This window comes from Carcharodon carcharias, chromosome 2 (genome assembly GCF_017639515.1).
Source record: "Carcharodon carcharias isolate sCarCar2 chromosome 2, sCarCar2.pri, whole genome shotgun sequence".
NCBI classification, from domain to species: Eukaryota; Metazoa; Chordata; class Chondrichthyes; order Lamniformes; family Lamnidae; genus Carcharodon; species Carcharodon carcharias.
Window position 1 is genome coordinate 74,859,751 of NC_054468.1, and position 17,552 is coordinate 74,877,302.

Consider the following 17,552-nt stretch of genomic DNA (forward strand, 5'->3'; position numbering starts at 1 on the left):
GATATTGCACTGCTGGATCCTCAGTTGGTAGAGCAGCGCCGACCTCACCATCATCACAGGAACGGTCCAGATCGTCGCCGGCCAGCTGGATGGCTCTGTTTTCAAAGTCCATGAGGACCTTGATTTCAGAAATTCCTCCAACCTCTGCAACCTCTCCCTGTTGTTGTGTGCCAGTTTATCCTGCATGAATAGAGATGGAGAGATTGTAATCAGGACACCTGCCAGGCCAAGTGATAAGCATGCCTGGCATGTGTGGATGGTGGGTGATCCCATGGATGGGATGACGACAATGAAAGTGTGTGTGTGTGAGAGAGTGAATAATTATGTCCCTTGAACTGGCAGTGAGTGAGGGCTCTATGGATGTGTGCTGGGTTTGTGAGTGTGAGAGTTGCGAGTGATGAGAAAAGTGACTTACCCTGGTGAAACAGAAGACAGCATTCATCCTCTTGCGGCACTAGGTGGCTGTCCTCTTTTATAGGCCATTGGTGCTGACCACTGCTGCCACCGCCTCCCAAGCCAGATTGGTGATGTTGCTGCCCACCCTGCGGCCTGAGTGGGGGGGGTGGGTAGAGAACATCATGGGGCAGGCCTCCAAATGGTGCTCAAGGGATGCAGTCTTCTTGCCTTTTGGGACAATGTCTCCTGTGCAGTCATGGGCTGGAAGCATTGAGAGGTGAGAGCACGGCTGCACTTTAAATATAGCACCCAGCGTGATGAAGAGGCGAGGTGATGGCGTGGCGGGTGAATGAGAGTCCGCCTGCCATGGAAACATTGTGTTTCCTGGGAATGCATAATTAATGCGGCAGGTTTGGGATGGTACGGCGCAAGAAGCCGCCATTGCAGCCGATGGGTAAAAAGTCATCTTACAACCTCGCTAACGCACTTAGTGCAAATCTGGTTGTAGAAAGAGATGGAATGTTTTAACAGTTGAATACAAGCAAATTTTGAGGAAGTCTCACATTCACTTCCTGGAGAGCTAGAGAATGCAAAGAGGTGAGAGTGATTCACAAATAGTAGGCACAGGATAAAATTTACTACAAGCATTAAAACTGAATGTACAAAATTTTGTGTTTTTTTATCTTGTTAATCTTTTCTTCCTTTTTATCTACTACATCTGCACATTATAGTTTATTAATTTAAAAAACAGTCACTTTCTATTTTTCATTATGCAGTAATTATAGCTTCACAGTTATCCCGTTAGACAAATTAACAGAACAGTGAGACAAGACCTCAAGACAAAATACTCCCATCTTATCAATGTTAGCATATGCCACAATAAATTAGCATTAAAATCTATATATCATGTATGCAGATTTAAACCACTGACCTTCTGTTGCACCTGCATGAGAACAACAATATCTTTAATTTAATATGTTCAGATTTACATGATTTATGTTTTATTGTTCCAGGAAGACAATTGCACCTGTGCTATTATCAACCATGCTCATCGTGGCAATAGTATTTCTCTTTAGTGTACTGACAAGTCAGATGGACAATTAGCTTCCCAAGCTAGCTAACTGTTTGCATGGATGTGTCTCCAAAACTTCTTTGTGTCAACATGAAGTTAATAGTGACATTAGCTTCATTAGAATAATTTCTTCAACTCCATTGATAAAATTCATGGTGTTGCGAAATCTAGTTCATAGTTCATGTTAATATTTTAGAGACGATCTTTAGTTCTGGGAAGATTATTGTGGTGAAGGTAAGGTAATCTAAAAGATGGGCTTTAGAGATTGCCAGTACATCTAAAAGAAATGGCAACTCAGGAGTGGGCCTCTGTTTGCTTAATAGAGTCAGAATAGAAGAAATGCAACCATAAAGCAGCAGGTGGGCTTAGTTGGCTGGAGAACTAGAGATGTGATGTCTACACTGCTTGCAAAAAAGGTCCAGTCCAGAGAGATGTTTTATTTTGGGAATTAGAATTAAATTAGTTTAAAAGCATTCAGTGAAGGCTACATTGTCATGGAGATAGGTGGAGCTTAAGAAAGTTGTCTGGTTACAATTTATCTGTGTGTTTGTTGGGAGAAGGAGTTAGTTGCAATTTAGAGCTCATGGTTTGCAGCTGACAGAGAAGCCCTGAGAGCTGTTCAGTCTGGTTAGGGATCAGGACAAGTCCCAGGGAGCTGAGAAGGTAGCGGAAGGTCGCTGGTTCTGTGTTGGAGAAGTTAGGGCTCAGAGAAGCTCTGAGAGCAATTTGTAGCTTGGTGCAGCCAGGAGATAAGTTCAGAGAAGCCCAAGTGCCTTGGCAGCCTATTGAAGCTAGTGGTCTGCAAAAGAGTTGGAAGTATGCCAGCAATTAGAGACGGGAGTGTGGCTTTGTGAATCCTGTGGAATGCAACCTCAGGAGAAGAGAGTGAACCATTGGGAGGTGAGCAGTTGTTGAGTAGTCCAAGTCAAAGCGGCTTTTGAGGGAATTCAGAGTTGGAATCCCTCATGAGGGAGACAGAGTTTCAATGAGAAATTGTGACTCACAGTGGTCACTGAAGTCTGGTTGGGTTGCTGAGAAATCTGTGGAGCTGTCTTGGTCACATCTGCCATCTAATGTGCCGTGTGGTGTGTTAGACCACAGTTTGCCTATTAATTCAAATGTATCACATATTAATTCTGAATGTTAGTATATAAGATAAAAATTGTAGATCATTTTACTTTGCTGACTTTGTACAGTGAAGTTTATTTTGTTTGTTTAAAACAATGGAATCCTGTGGCGTAATTCTCTTAGTAAGTACCTGGGATTTCAAACCTCACCTATTGTAAACAAAAAGTACTGGTCGCTAACCAGATCATAACAATGATGATATCAGAATTTAGCAACACACTCAATATCTGTAGAAAACTCATTTCAGTATCTACATATTAATGTATAAATAGAAGGAACCTGCTATCCTACTGTAGAAGCAATAGGGCTTCAAAATTCATTGAGACTGAGCCACTGAGAGTGTACAATGCCCAGAAAAGTATAATAACCTTTACAGTTCACCAAACACAATGTCAACATGTGTAATTTTACCTCTTATTTTCCTCCTTTCTACGTTTTCTTGATTCAACTTTGTGTTGTTTCTTTTTTACTTCATCTAACAATGGGCCAATTATTGAAAATTTTTGGCATCAGGTTATTTTTCTTTCACTGGAAGTTGTTATGCAGCGATGGTTCTGAAAGTCAGTGATTATTCCACAAATGGCCAAAGTTGCAAAATGGTGCAGTAATTTAGGGAATTAGTCACTTGCTACATCTCTGCTCTGGACATTGGCAGTGCTCCTGAAGCATTCCATGAGTTTTTTTGTTGATAAGCAAAGAAAAAATCACTGTGGGTTCCATTAAGGGTGATATCTAGTAGATATCACAACTTACTCACAGCAAAGCTATATGCCACGTAAATGCTACAAAGCTTCCTACTGTGACTTAGCTGCCATTGATCAACTGAAAAGATTTTTCTGCTAGCTCCACCATAATCAGTCTTCATCCATTACAGGGTAGGTATCCTTTCTTCCCATCAGCAGCACATGGTTTAATCTGCTAATCAAAGTAGCTCCTGCCTGTGGCCACTGCCCAGTGACAACAGCTTCAAGGAGCTACAGGTAAGAGCTGGGTATAATACAGTACGAGGATTCTGTTAAATGTCCTTGGAGAGATGTTACACCTGTAGAATGCCCTACTCTGCTTGCATTGAAACAAAACAAAATTATTCTCCCAAACTTCTTTGTATCAACATGAAGTTAATAGTGAAATTGGTATAATTAGAATAATTGCTTAATTCCCATTTACCAAATGCATGGTTATATCAATATTTAGCAACACACTCAATATCTGTAGAAAACACATTTTAGTGTCTACAAATTAATGTATAGACAGAAGGAACCTACCATCCCATAATATGTGTGGTTTGCATACATGGTAATAGTAATTGGATTTTGCTAAGCCTGCTTTTCAGGGAGCAGCATCCTTTGTCAAAAGGAGACCAAAAGTGTGTCCAACCCAATTCTACTTCACTCAGGATTAAATGGTTGCTGAGTAATCACCAACAAAAGGTAAGTGCTTTTTAAAAGAATGCAAAAAGAAATATTTGCTGTAAAGACAGCAGGAGCAAGAGTGCTTTCCCTAATACCACAGTATACTGGCCACCCTCTTCACCTCATTGCCTTACATACAATCCCTTCTCTGGAGGAACATTGGATTGCTATTGGTGAGGTAAATGACAACATTTTATTTATTCAAATGGGTAAATGCCTGTGGAGATGCAAGAGTTGTTGACAGCATGGCCAATTAATATAGAGCTAGAATCTTTTTGAAAAGATAACAACATATAAACACTGCACTCTGTTATTAATGTGAAAATTGGCCAGCAACTTGTCATGAAGAAGAGATAAACCAGGAATTGCAACAATCTTTTTAGCTTCATAAAATGGCATTCGCACTTAAGTCTTCCATGAGTATTCATGAGGTCACTTAATTTGCATATTAATTGCCCATTAAACTTGACATAGAAAGTTAAGCCTAGGAATTAATAGCATAAGAATCCTTTTGATGATGTGATAACTGTTAATGACTGCCAATCAATCTCTCTAGGTCAGGAAGCAAATAATTAAAGGTTATCAAGACAGTGGACCACAGCCCTAAATTACTTATGAGCATAATGGCTTTGCCTAAATAGCTAAGTGGTTATGGTACTGGGCTTGCAACCCCAAGATCAAGAGTTCAAATCTCACAATGGCAAACTATGAAACAATGTAACTTCATCTGAATAGGAACAGAGGGAAACGTATTTGTACTTGAAAGATTTACTTATGGGCATAATGAACTTTTTAGGGAACACTTTTTTTTATTTAAAAAAGACATACAAGCAAAAGCTGGCTGAGAATATAAAGTAACCACTTGCTGCAAAATTCCTAAGTGGATTATACTTGACTGACTAACCCAGAGAGAACATTGAATGTCGCACCGAAAAAAGGTATCAAGGCCTACTTCAGACAGAGATACTTGAAAGGAAAAGATGCAATGCAAAAAGACTGAACTTTAATCTCCTGTGGTTACCGAGACAATGGAGACTGATTGACACATTGCAGCAGAAACAATCTCCTGTTGAATTACATCTCAGAGTGTGGAAATGGTCTGAGTTGAAAGCAAGCAGATTCTGGGTGAAAGACATGTTTTTCCCCTTTCAGGGATACACAAGAAAATGAGTTAAAACGCCATTTGCAAGCCTGATCTGTGTGTCCTAGTTCTGTTATGCTAATGTGTGCTGTGGGGGTCACAGCAGAAGAACAGCAACCAGGCATCCTGCAGCTTTCGGGTAAATGTTTTTTTTTCTCTCTGCGGCTGGAGGCAAGTCAATAAAGCCACAGCCATGAAGGAAATAGGTCAGCTCCTTCAACTAACCTGCCAGAACCCAGTGTAACCAAACCAATTGCTTAATTGCCAAAGTCAGCTGTACTAGAATCACCCAACTGAATGGCTACAATGTTTTGCATCGACTCTTCATGAACAAGCCAAAGACTGGTTCGTATATCTTTTAAAATTTTTATTTGGACTCTACTTTTCGTTTCTGATCTGTATGTACATAACATTTTTATTATTTTTTTCTCAGGTTTTAATAACTAATAAACTTACTCTTCCTTTGGCTTAAAAAAGCCTGGTTACATTGGGTCCTTCTAAAACATAAACACATTTGGACTGGGAAAAGGTATTCAAAGAGGGAAGGGATCACTTTCAAATTAATCTTGTGGTGACCAACTGAGGGTTTGAATAAAGAAGCTTATTAAAGGAGCCAGCTTATTCCTCCTCAAATGGGAGCATAACAAAATTGGGGTCCTATTCAGGAAGTTAACAATTTGGGATATCTTGTCCGGGATCATAACAATGTGGGGGACCTTACCTGGGGACCGTTTGTACCAAGGTGTGGAGTCTCATTCCATCTGGCAGTGAATGATTGGATGGAATTTAATGCCTTCCCCTGTGGCAAGTTTAGTAGTGGAGTCATTTAATCAGGCAGGAGAGTAGCGGTGGGGGGCCCTGCTGCCTTCCTGCTTCTGTCTAATTAAATCCATGGTGGAAGGACTAGTGGGTGATCTTCCCACTCTGCTTAGGTTCACTTAAGGGTTTCTGGTATTGATGCCGCAGCAGTGGGATACTCGCCATACAGGAAACCCAAAAAGCAAATCCTGTTGGGATTGCTCATGGGCTTCCAGTGCAGGGCCCTTCATTGAAAGGAACTCAGTGCTTGAATGAGGACCCAGAATCAGGGTGGAAGGGGTCTCTGAGAGCCACCTGCCTGTCTTGCTGCCAACCCCTCCTCCCGCTCCTCCTTGACCGCCACTCTGTGATCACCCTCCTGCCATCACTCACCTGTGGCCTGGGTCACTCAGTGATCCTGGGCCTTGGGTTGGTGCATTACCAGCCCGGGAGTCTCCAGCCATCAGGCAAGACCCTAATCACCTAGATTAAATTCGTTCATTGTTGGAAATTTTTACAAAGTCATAATTCAAAATTTTAAATTGTTTTTATTAGTTTTCCTGTCTCCATGCTTATCTCTTAATTCAATCTTTATTTCTCCTCCTGTACTTTATTGACAGGCAATGAATTCACCCACTCTAATTCACCCCCTTGTCAGTCCTTCCTCTTCTTAATTCTCAATCCGGAAGTCCCATTGGTTACATTATTCACCAAGTTTCTATATGCACAGCTCTGAAGAAGAGTTGTACGGACTCGAAACATTAACACTTTTCTCTCTCCACAGATGCTGCCAGACAAGTTGAGTTTTTTAAGCATTTTCTGTTTTTATCCCAGATGCACAGTTTTCCTCCTTGCACTTCCAGAAACTTACAGGACAAAACATTTTGAGCTAAAGGGTGCAGGAACAAGTCACAGGAACAGTGCAGGTCACGAGATGTGCTGATTTCTATGGCTGTGGATGGATGTGACACAGGAAGGTCAAGACATGAGAGGAGGATTGGGAAAAAAATGAACAAAACTAATTTACACTTATTGAAAGGTGATGGAAATACAAATCTGCAAGAGAAACAGAAAAGTATTGAGGGATGAAAAAAAGATGAATGGCAAAAGAGAAAGATAAAATAAAAAATTCAATGACAATAGTAATTGAAGATGATGAATTGATGCCTAAAGAAAAAGTAATGGTGGAAGCTTTGGCTCCCATGGTATGGAGCGGTGCTGCTGACGGTCGGTATATAGGCAGCCCTGTCACCTACGTTACGGGCAGCTTTTTCCGGTCGGTGAGCAGGACCAGGGCCTGCTCGCTGATGCATAAAATGATGCAGGGCGACATTAAGCGTGCGTCCCAACATCTCCCCGCGTCATTTAGATTCTCAGTTCGGCGGGTGCTCAGCCGACCTGTCAACGGCCTATTAAGGCCATTAAAAAAGTAATTGAAATGATTAATGGACCTGCCCATCCAACCTTAAGGTTGGCGGGCAGGCGAAGAGACTGGGTGGCCTTCCGAAAAAGCATGAAACCTCATCCACGGGCGGGATGAGGTTTCATGAGGGATTTAAAATTTTTGGAATATTTTTAAATAAATGTTATGAGCATGTCCCAGCTCATGTGACAGTGTCACATGAGGGGGCATGTCAAGAATTTTTTTTCTAATTAAAACATTTTTAGAACTTCAACCGATTTCCCTGAGGCAGCACTTTGCCTCAGGAAGATCTGTGCACTCTACCACGTGCTGGTGCGAAAGAGCGTACTCCTGGCTCAGGGAATCCCCCCTCCCCTGTACAGGGAGCGCTTCCTGGCGCACGTCACACTGGGCGAATCTTAATTGGCCCGCCCACGTAAAATGGCGGCGCACCCCAACTGGGGGCGCCGATCGGGAACCTGCTCACTCGTGCTCCCTCCCACGCTACCCCCTCCGCCCCCCCGACACGGAAAATGCTGCCCCATGGGAATGGTTCAGCAATGAAGTAAAGATCCGAAAGTGGCAGATATCCACTTAAAGGAAACTATGCAATAAATTAATGTTTGATGTTTGATGCTGATGTTCGCTGAATCATCAATGAAGATTTGTGCTAAACAATGTTTTCACTGATACAAATCTACTGCTGTGGAAAATGGTTCCCAGCCTTAGCTCTTTGATGTGGGTCTCTGCTCATGGACCTCCAGGCAACTACCCAATTTCGACTAAACTATCAAGGGAAGCTACCCAACTGTATGATGAAATGTGGATCAAAAGAATGCTGCACATATTGCCAGTAGGCTGCAAATAGATCTCCAAACCAGCCAGAAACTTTAAAGCATGTTTGGAACACAACCAGATCACCAGTAATTTCACATTTGATGAATACGAATAGCCTCTGAAGTGTTTGGGGATATCTCTTTGAATACCACAGCAAAATACTTTGCTAACCAAATCATTCCTATCAGCGTCAAATATATATTGAGCCATAACTTCCAAGCTCCAGAGTGTTGTATTGATGGTAAGGTCGGGGGAATACCCCAAAAATGCACTGGGGAATCCCCTTCAGGTGTTCATAGATGAAGTTTGCACAACAATTGTCCAGAAGTGTAAACTTCCCCTGGGCATTTGCCCTGCACCGGGAAGCATTTGAAAAATGTGGTTTAAATTGCAAACTCCAGATGGTTCCATCTGGGTTACACCAATAGTTACCCAAAAAGGTTACAAGAATTCAAACCTCTTCTAACTTCTGGGTAACTATTGCACAGACACTAAACCCTTCCCCCCACCCCGGTCCCCATGGGACACCCCCCACACACCTGAAGCCCCATGGGACTCCCCCACCCTCCAACTAACCCCCTAACACCTAAGGAGTCTCCCTCCCCTCCCCCAGAATACATCCCACAAGGGGTTATCCCCACCCCCAAGGGACTGCACCCCCATGAAAGGAACTCCCAACCCACGGGAATCCCCCAACCCCAAGGGGACACTCCCCCTCACTTGTCCATGTCTGACTCTCACCCTCTCCCCCTGCCTCCCCACCCTCCACCCTGTCAGGTCAAACTCACCCACCACCCCCCATCGAGGCCCAGTGCGACCCCCGCCCGCTGAGGCTCAACTGTAACCCTGCCCCCAAGCCCAACCAAATCCATTCCCAGCATCTGCCCCCCAACAAGGCCTGAGCCTAACCACACCCCCCAACCAACCTGAACCCCTCCGAGGCCCGACCCTAACCCCCCCACCGAGGACCAACTCTACGTAACCCAGCCCAACAGCTCTCCCCAAGGCTCGACCCAACATGACTCAACAACACCTCCCCCCCTGCCGCCGGGTCCCGAGCCGGAAACACCCCCAAGACCCGACCCCCTCCCCCAAGGCCCGACCGTTTCCCGAGGCCTGACCATAACCTACTCCCGCGCTCCCAAGGCCCTGCTCAACCCAACCTGACCCACTGGAGGTCTGACTTGACTCAACCCAACGTCTGACCCGACAACCCCCCAAGGCCTGACTTGACATTACCCAACAACCACCCCCCCCATCTCCCTACCGAGGCCTGACCCAACCCCTCTGCGGCCTGGCCTGATAGCCACCCACCCGAGGACTGAACGGCTTCCCCCAACACCCCCAAATCCCACCCACTTATCTTATACACTTACCTTCTCCTTGGCCTGGCAGGGACATTTACACTACCTGCTTTACGGAGGCTAGTGCTGTAAAATAGGGAGTATGACTTCCTTCCCTTCAACTGAGCTGCCCTTCAAAGCCAGGCTCCGAGGACACACTGCACTGCCTATATTTTACCCACCCTGAGTCAGACAAGACAGGATATCAGGTAAGAAACTAGGGAGCGGAATGGCAACCCAATGTTCATTGCCACTCTGAGGAAGTTCAAATTGTGAAATGCATCTTTCACCTCAATTTGTCAGTATTAATTACAGTGACCAATGTATCATTTCATCATGTAGTTTTATTTCCCATATTGTGGAAATAGTAGGACAGAAAGAGAAAAACACTCTTTGAGTCACTGTGTGTTTTCCACATGGGACCATACTGATTCTTCAAACATGGAGAGTTGGCACAGGTATGATTGACACAAAAATGTCCTTCCATGCCATAAACCCCTGTGACTCCATGGGCAGCATTTTCCCCCCGTTCGGGGGGTTGTGCGGGAGTGGGCGGGTTCCCGATCAGCGCCTCAGGAAGGGGGTGTGCCGCCATTTTACGTGGGCAGGCCAATTAAGGGTTGCCCAGCGTGACATGCGCCAGGAAATATGAGCCCTCCCTGTGCAGGCGAGGGGGCATTCCCTGAGCTGGGAGCACGCTCTTTCACGCATGTGCATGAAAGAGCGCACTGATCTCCATGAGGCAAAGTGCCGCCTCAGGGAGACCGGTTGAAGTTCTATAAATTTTTAAAGGTTAGAAAAAATTTTCCTGACATGTCCCCTCTTGTGATACTGTCACATAAGCTGGGACATGCCCATTACTTTTATTTTAAAATATTCCGAAAATTTTAAATCCCTCATGAAACCTCATCCCAACCATGGATGAGGTTTCATACTTTTTCGGCAGGCAGCCTGGGCTCTTCGCCTGCCCGCCAATCTTAAGGTTGGACTGGCAGGTCCATTAATCATTTCAATTACTTTTTTAATGGCCTTAATAAGCTGTTGACAGGTCAGCTGTGTGCCCGCCAAACTGAGAATCTAAATGACACGGGGGGGACATTGGGACGCACGCTCAATGTCACCCCACATCATTTTACGCGTCGCCCCCACTCTCCAACCAGAAAAAGCTGCCCCATGATTCAGTATATGCTCAATATCACACTATAAGCAGCAGAATAGCAGAACAGCAACAATACCAATAGCAGCAATTTTCTGGCATGTTTAAAGCTAAGATTATCTTCAATTGGTGCGGTGGGCACAGGCACCCTAAGAAGTGAAAACATTATAAATCGAGTCTGCTGGTTCTCAGGCTCACTGACTCCCATAAGACATTTCATTTACGTTAACGGGGCTTGACATACCACCCTGCATCTCCTTGTAAGATAATGAGGCCCGAGGTGTGACAGCAGAACTAACTCCTTTGTTAACTGATCTAGATATTTGTGTCTTTGCAAGTACATTTCCTCAGCTTTATTGAAAACTGGTGAAGGTTGTCCTGAATTATTAAACTGCTGAGAATACAGTAAAGTGATATACTCAGAGTAATTAGTAAGATCAGAGTAGTTTAGTTTAATTGATTCAAATTATATTCACGTCGCAGTACAAAAGAAATAACACTACCTCACTCCAGAGACGTAATCCCTCTGCTTCCTGACCTACAGCCTAGGACGGAAACTGTCTTCCTGTAACCTCCTTTCTTTGTTTCCTGAATAATGTTTTAGAATCCAAGTTTTCTTTGGCTGACCTTGGTGCCAGCTTTTAATCAAAATTGACTACCGTCTCTCCTCCTTCCAATCCCCCATAGCAGGGTTCCCCAGCCCACCATTAAGAGTTTTGCTACAGGAATTAGTGTGGATTTAAGGACATAAGGAATAGGTGCAGGAGTAGGCCATTTGGCCTCTCAAGCCTGTCCTGACATTCAATAAGATCATGATTGATCTGCCCCAGGCCTCAACTCCTCTTTTGTGCCAGTTCCTCATGGCCCTCAACTCCCTGAAATTTCAAAAATCTATCTACCTCCTCTATTATTACTCTTAGTGACCGAGCCTCCACAACTCTCTGGGGTAGAGAATTCCAGACATTCACTACCATCTGAGAGAAGAAATTATTTTGCATCTCAATTTTAAATGAGTGTCCCCTTATTCTGTAACTATGCCCCTGTTATGACCAATGCAGTTGGTAAAGCTGAGTTATTTAATAATCCCAGAGGGAATCTTTAAACAACTGTCATAATCTATAATTTTGAGTGTTATGTTTGAAATGCAACTCTAAGTTCAGAAATCAGACCACCAGTTCGAGGTTTTACATTAAACTAAATGAAACAGTTTATTAATTTACACAGGTTAAAATATATATACACATGGCTACAAATTACTACGATCATAACTTTGAACAAATTCCCAAACGAATCTCCATTAAGGCAACAGAAACCCATAGACTTAACCAAACACCAGGCAAAGCATTTTCACCTTACGGATTCAAAATAAGGTTTCTTTCACTTTGGTTCCTGTGGAGACAGTTGTAGGCTTACAGCTGCTTTGATCTCGCATTGCCTCTGCCCTGCACACACAAAACTGCTGAATTTATACCCAGCACTGCTCATTGAATGTAAATTCTCATTGTATCACCAGGCTCTTTGAACTCCACCTTTGAACAATGAAATCCCTTTCATAGTACCAAATTTATTAGTAATATAAACATGTTGCTTGGTATCTGCTAGAAAGGCGTCAGTTTTCACGCCACTTCTTGACTGCGCTGTTCAAAAAATGCAAATACACTCTATTTCTCTTAAATATCGAAACTAGTACACATCAAAGCACCCAGACTAGCTGGCTTTAATCCAATTAAGACACATCCACAGGCTAAACCTCTATTTTAAAAGAAAAATATTTTCCAATAATATTAGATACATCAATGGCTTCATGACAGTCCCCTAGTTCGAGATTCCCCCATTAGTGGAAACATCTTCTCAACATCTACCCTGTCAAGCCCCCTCAAAATCTTGTGCGTTTCAATAAGATCATCCCTCATTCTTCTAAACTCTAATGGATAAAGGCCTAACCTGTTTAGTTGTTCTTGATAAGTCAACTCCTTCAACCCAAGAATCAGCCTAGTGAATCTTGTTTGAACTGCCTCTAATGCCAGTATACTCTTTCTTAAATACGGGGACCAAAACTGTACACAGTACTCCAGGTGCGGCCTCACCAACACCCTGTACAGCTGTATCAAGATTTCCCAATTATTAAACTAGAACCACCTCGCAATACAGGCCAAAATTCCATTTGCCTTCTTAACTACTTGCTGCACCTGCATGCTAACTTTGTGTTTCATGCACAAGAACACGCATATCCTTCTGTGCTGCACTTTTTTGGAGTCTCTCTCCATTTAAATAAGAGTTGCCTTTTGATTCTTCCTACCAAAGTGCATGACCTCACATTTTCCTACATTAAACTCCATCTGCCAAGTTTTTGCCCACTCGCTCAACCTATCTATATCCCCTTGCAGATTCCTTATGTCCTCATCATGACATGTCTTCCCACCTATTTTTGTATTGTCAGTAAATTTGAATACATTCCACTCTGCCTCTTCTTCCAAGTCATTAATATAGATAGTAAATAATTGAGGCCCTAACTTGTGGCACTCCATTTGTTATGTCTTTCCAACCTGAAAAAGACCCATCAATCCCAACTTCCTGTCTCCTGTGTGTTAACCAACCCTCAGTCCATGCTAATACCTTACCCCCAATACCATAAGCTCTTATCTTGTGCAATAACCTTTTATGTAGCACCTTATCGAATGTCTTCTGGAAATCCAAATACACTGCATCTACCAATTCTCCTTTATCAGCTCTGCTTGTTATACCCTCAAAGAACTCTAGCAAATTTGTCAAACATGATTTCCCTTTCACAAAACTATGTTGACTCTGTTTGATTGCATTCAACTTTTCTAAATGTCCAGCTATTTCTTCCTTAATAATGGACTCTAGCATTTTCCAAATGACAGATGTTAAGCTGACTGGCCTACCGTTTCCTATTTTTTGTCTGCCTCTCTTTTTGAACATTAGCAATTTTCCAATCTGTTGGGACCCTTCCAGAATCCAGTGAGTTCTGCAATATTCCCAATGCCTCCACTATATCTGCAGCCACTTCATTTAAAATAGTCGCACAAATGTAAAATTATCTTTCATCAACTCCAAGATATTAGATGATGCCTCTGAATTGAATACATTTCTGCAAACCCTGCTCTCTCATGAACTTAAAACCAGCTTTATTTTTAAAGGATGTTTTAAAATGACTCATATCTAAATCCATTATGTAGTGAAATAGTTAAATAATGGTTCCAAACCCGCAACTGAATGGCTAAAATAATGCCTCAAAGTATTTAAAAAATCAAGTAGCTTCTGACCATTCCCTATAGTGGATTGCTGACTTGATAGAGAGAGGGCATCTGCTCCTTTAGCTGGTTTGCCATGTAACACTAAGTTGCTGCTATGAGAAGTGATTAAGGTCAATTAATCAAAAAATGATTGCTGATGAATCGTGAATTTTCTTTTCAAATCATACGTTACCATTGGCAAATGCAGTGGTTTAGAAATTGTCATGGCAGCCCCAGCCAGTTATCTTCGAAGGTGCTCTTAATGCTGTTAGTCTCAGCAACAACTCCCACTGGATTCTGGTGGTTCAACTTTTAGTTTTACTTTTATGTGTGATAAAGCTTTCAGGGGTGTGAAGGGATGCAGTAAAGTGTCTTTTTTAAAAATACATTCACAGCTTGTGGGAGTCACTGGCAAGGTCAGCATTTATTGCCCGCTTTATTGCCCTTGAACAGGTGCAACCTGTGTGTTGAAGGGCCTTCCACAATGTTGTTAGACAGAAAATTCCAGGACTTAAACCTCGTGACAATGAAAGAACAGTATTTTGTTTCCAGGTTAGGATGGTGTGTGGCTTGGAGTGAAACTTGAAAGTGAAGTGCTCCATTGTTGCTATCATACTTGCTACCTTTGTCCTTCCAAATTGTAAAGATTGCTGGATTTGGAGGAGCTGTCAAAGAGCTTAGCTCTATCCCTATCTCTGCCTGCTATTCTCAAATTAACTATATATTGTTAAATTACAGCACTATGCTTCCTCTAAAAAACAAATTTGAACATATAAGGAATTTATGTTCTCAGTGACCGAAAGTTGATAATACAAGATTAATCCCTGAATCCAGTTATACTGCTACTTATCCATTTATAGGAAGCAGTATTGAGAGTATACTGACATGTTGTTAGCAGCACAAATTAGTTACTCCTAATACTAGGCCAAAGTACATGAAAACAACATAGTTTCAGACCCTTTCAAAATGACCTATAGTCCTAATCCTATGTGAAGAGTGACTCTGTCAAACATCAGATGACAGGCACCCTCTACATGGTCATACACCTACACCCAGCCGCCTAAAGTCAAGGAAGAGCTTCCTGAACAGTGTTGTTCTATTACAATCAACCCCATCTGAAGCCCGCATCGCCTTGTGGAAAGACCAGCTCGCCAGTCTCGAACAACCCCCCGCGATGGAAATTCTACCAGATGAAAGCCTTCCCCCAGGAGCTAATTGCAACTAGGCAACCTGGAAGTACCTTAACAGACTTAGGACTGGTGTAGGTCGTTCACTAAGCAAATGGGATATACAACTTGCTCGACAACTTGTGAATGTGGAACTGAGCCACAGACTATGCAACATCTCCCATAATGTCCATTGCTAGAGTAACCCTGCACTGTTGCAGATCTTGCTGAATTCAACAACAAGGCGCAAAAATGTGTCCACTTCTGGCTGGGCCATGTATAGACTGTCCATGGACATGATAAGAAGACTAACCCCATTTACCACAATATATGCATTTACACTAATGTACTTCGAACCCTTCTTGGGCTGTCTTGCATTTGCACTCTATAGCACTTGTATTTCTGAAGTGTTCTTTACTCTAGTGCCACTTTGTCACTCCCAGTCCTCTGTGCACCTATCTAATGTTTCATCCTCTCTGCCAAATTAGCTTAATCCCTCCCTCACAGCACTAGTTAATTTCCAATGAATAATCCTTTCCAACTCTGTTGAGGTGCAATGCAGCAACTATGTCCTTCTGCTGCAGAACTTGTCTCAATGCCTCAGGAGTCTGAAGTTCTCCAGTTTGCAATATTTTTCCAATCACTTCTTTACTGGCCTTATCCTACTGTTCCTATGCTTACTATTGCATGGCACTAGGATCATCCAAATATTACCCGTACTGCTTTTGAGGTCCTGCTCCTTAATTTCTTCCTGAACTCCTGAAAGATTTAACTACAAGACATTACTCTTTGCTTTCCTATTTATTTGTACCCATATGGGCCACAACTTCTGGCTGTTCCTTTTCCCCCTCAAAATATCTTGAACCCTCAGTGATGTCCTTTATCCTGACACTATAGAGGCAACGCACCATTTAATTTGGCCTTTACAGCAATGTCTGTCTAATCCCTGACTATCAAATCCTCTATGACCACTGCCTTTTCCTGTGCTCCCATGGTGATATGTATGTGCTCTAGACTGCACTCCACAAAGTTGTTGTCACCTTCACCAGTATTCAGCAATGAAAATTGATTTCAGGGTGCCATACTCCCAGAGGATTCTTTCACTGTCTGTCTCCTCCTCTCATGCCCAATCATCACTACTTAGTATTATCCTTAACTCTTTGTAGCTATGGAAATGTTCATCTCCTGGAAGCTGTTTTCCAGAAGATTTTCAGTCACCCACATGCCCAGCTGTAATTCCAGCCATTTCACAAGCTAGAATCCCTGACCATGATTTTGAGCAATGGGGGCTGTTTCCTGCACACAATGGTTACCCAGGTTGAAGTATCTTGGAGTTCCTAAATGGCACAATTTAGGTATGTCCCCTTGCACCTATTTGTTATTCAATTATCTATGTATAATAGATTTTCATTGAAAGCAATTCTGATCCCTCTAATATCAGTATTCGTTACTTAGTTAACTTTAACTTAACCCCCTTAAATCTAATAAATTCCTCTCATTGTTTATATGCTTACTTATTTACTATTCCCTCTTCATTTAAGATGTTTTGCAGCTCCGTCCCCCTCTGCAACAAATTCCCACTTTCACCAAATTTCCTTCACCACTTTGCTTAGTTTAATAGATTCACCCAGTTCTGTTTGTTATGTACATGACATCCCTCTATGGCATACCTTTTGCAGACACATTAAATACAACTGACCAGTCGAATGCCAGCCACAATAGTTAACACTTAGTCAGGGAATCTCTTACAGATGATTTACTATTAACAGCCACTGATTTCCATTTTTAAAGTAAATTTTCGAAGTAAGAAATCCAGGTTAAATATCAGTTTTATAACAACACATGTAATCTACTTTCCAGACATACTCTTGTTGCCACCCTGTTTAGCATATTTGCCCAACTCTGTTTGCACACACCTGTGCTTTAGTAAATATCCCCTCTAATATATTCTAATGAATTGCCACCCTCACCAAATTCCACCTCCACTTTGTTTTTCAAGCCATTTAGCAGATTCACCTAGTTCTGTGTCCACAGCTATCGTTGGGTGACAAGGAGTTTGAAAGAAGGACTTCCATTTATATTGTGCTTTAAATGATAGTAGGGCATCGCAAAGTGCTTTACAGCCAATAAAACACATTTAAAGGTTAGTCACTATTGTAAAGTAGGAAACAAAGCAGTCAATCAGCGCACATCAAAGTCCCACTAACAGCAATGTGATAATAACCAGATCATCTGTTGTTTTATGTTGATTAAGGGACAAATATTGGCCAGAATGCTGGTGATAACTTCCCTGCAGTTACTTAAAATAATGCCATTTGTTTTTTAACGTACACCTAAGAGAGCATACAGGGCCTCAGTTTAACAAGCCCTGGCTGTGATGCTTCCAGAGAAAGGGTCAGGAAAGGGAAAATCAATCTGTGCTAATATTTCTGATTGTTATTAAT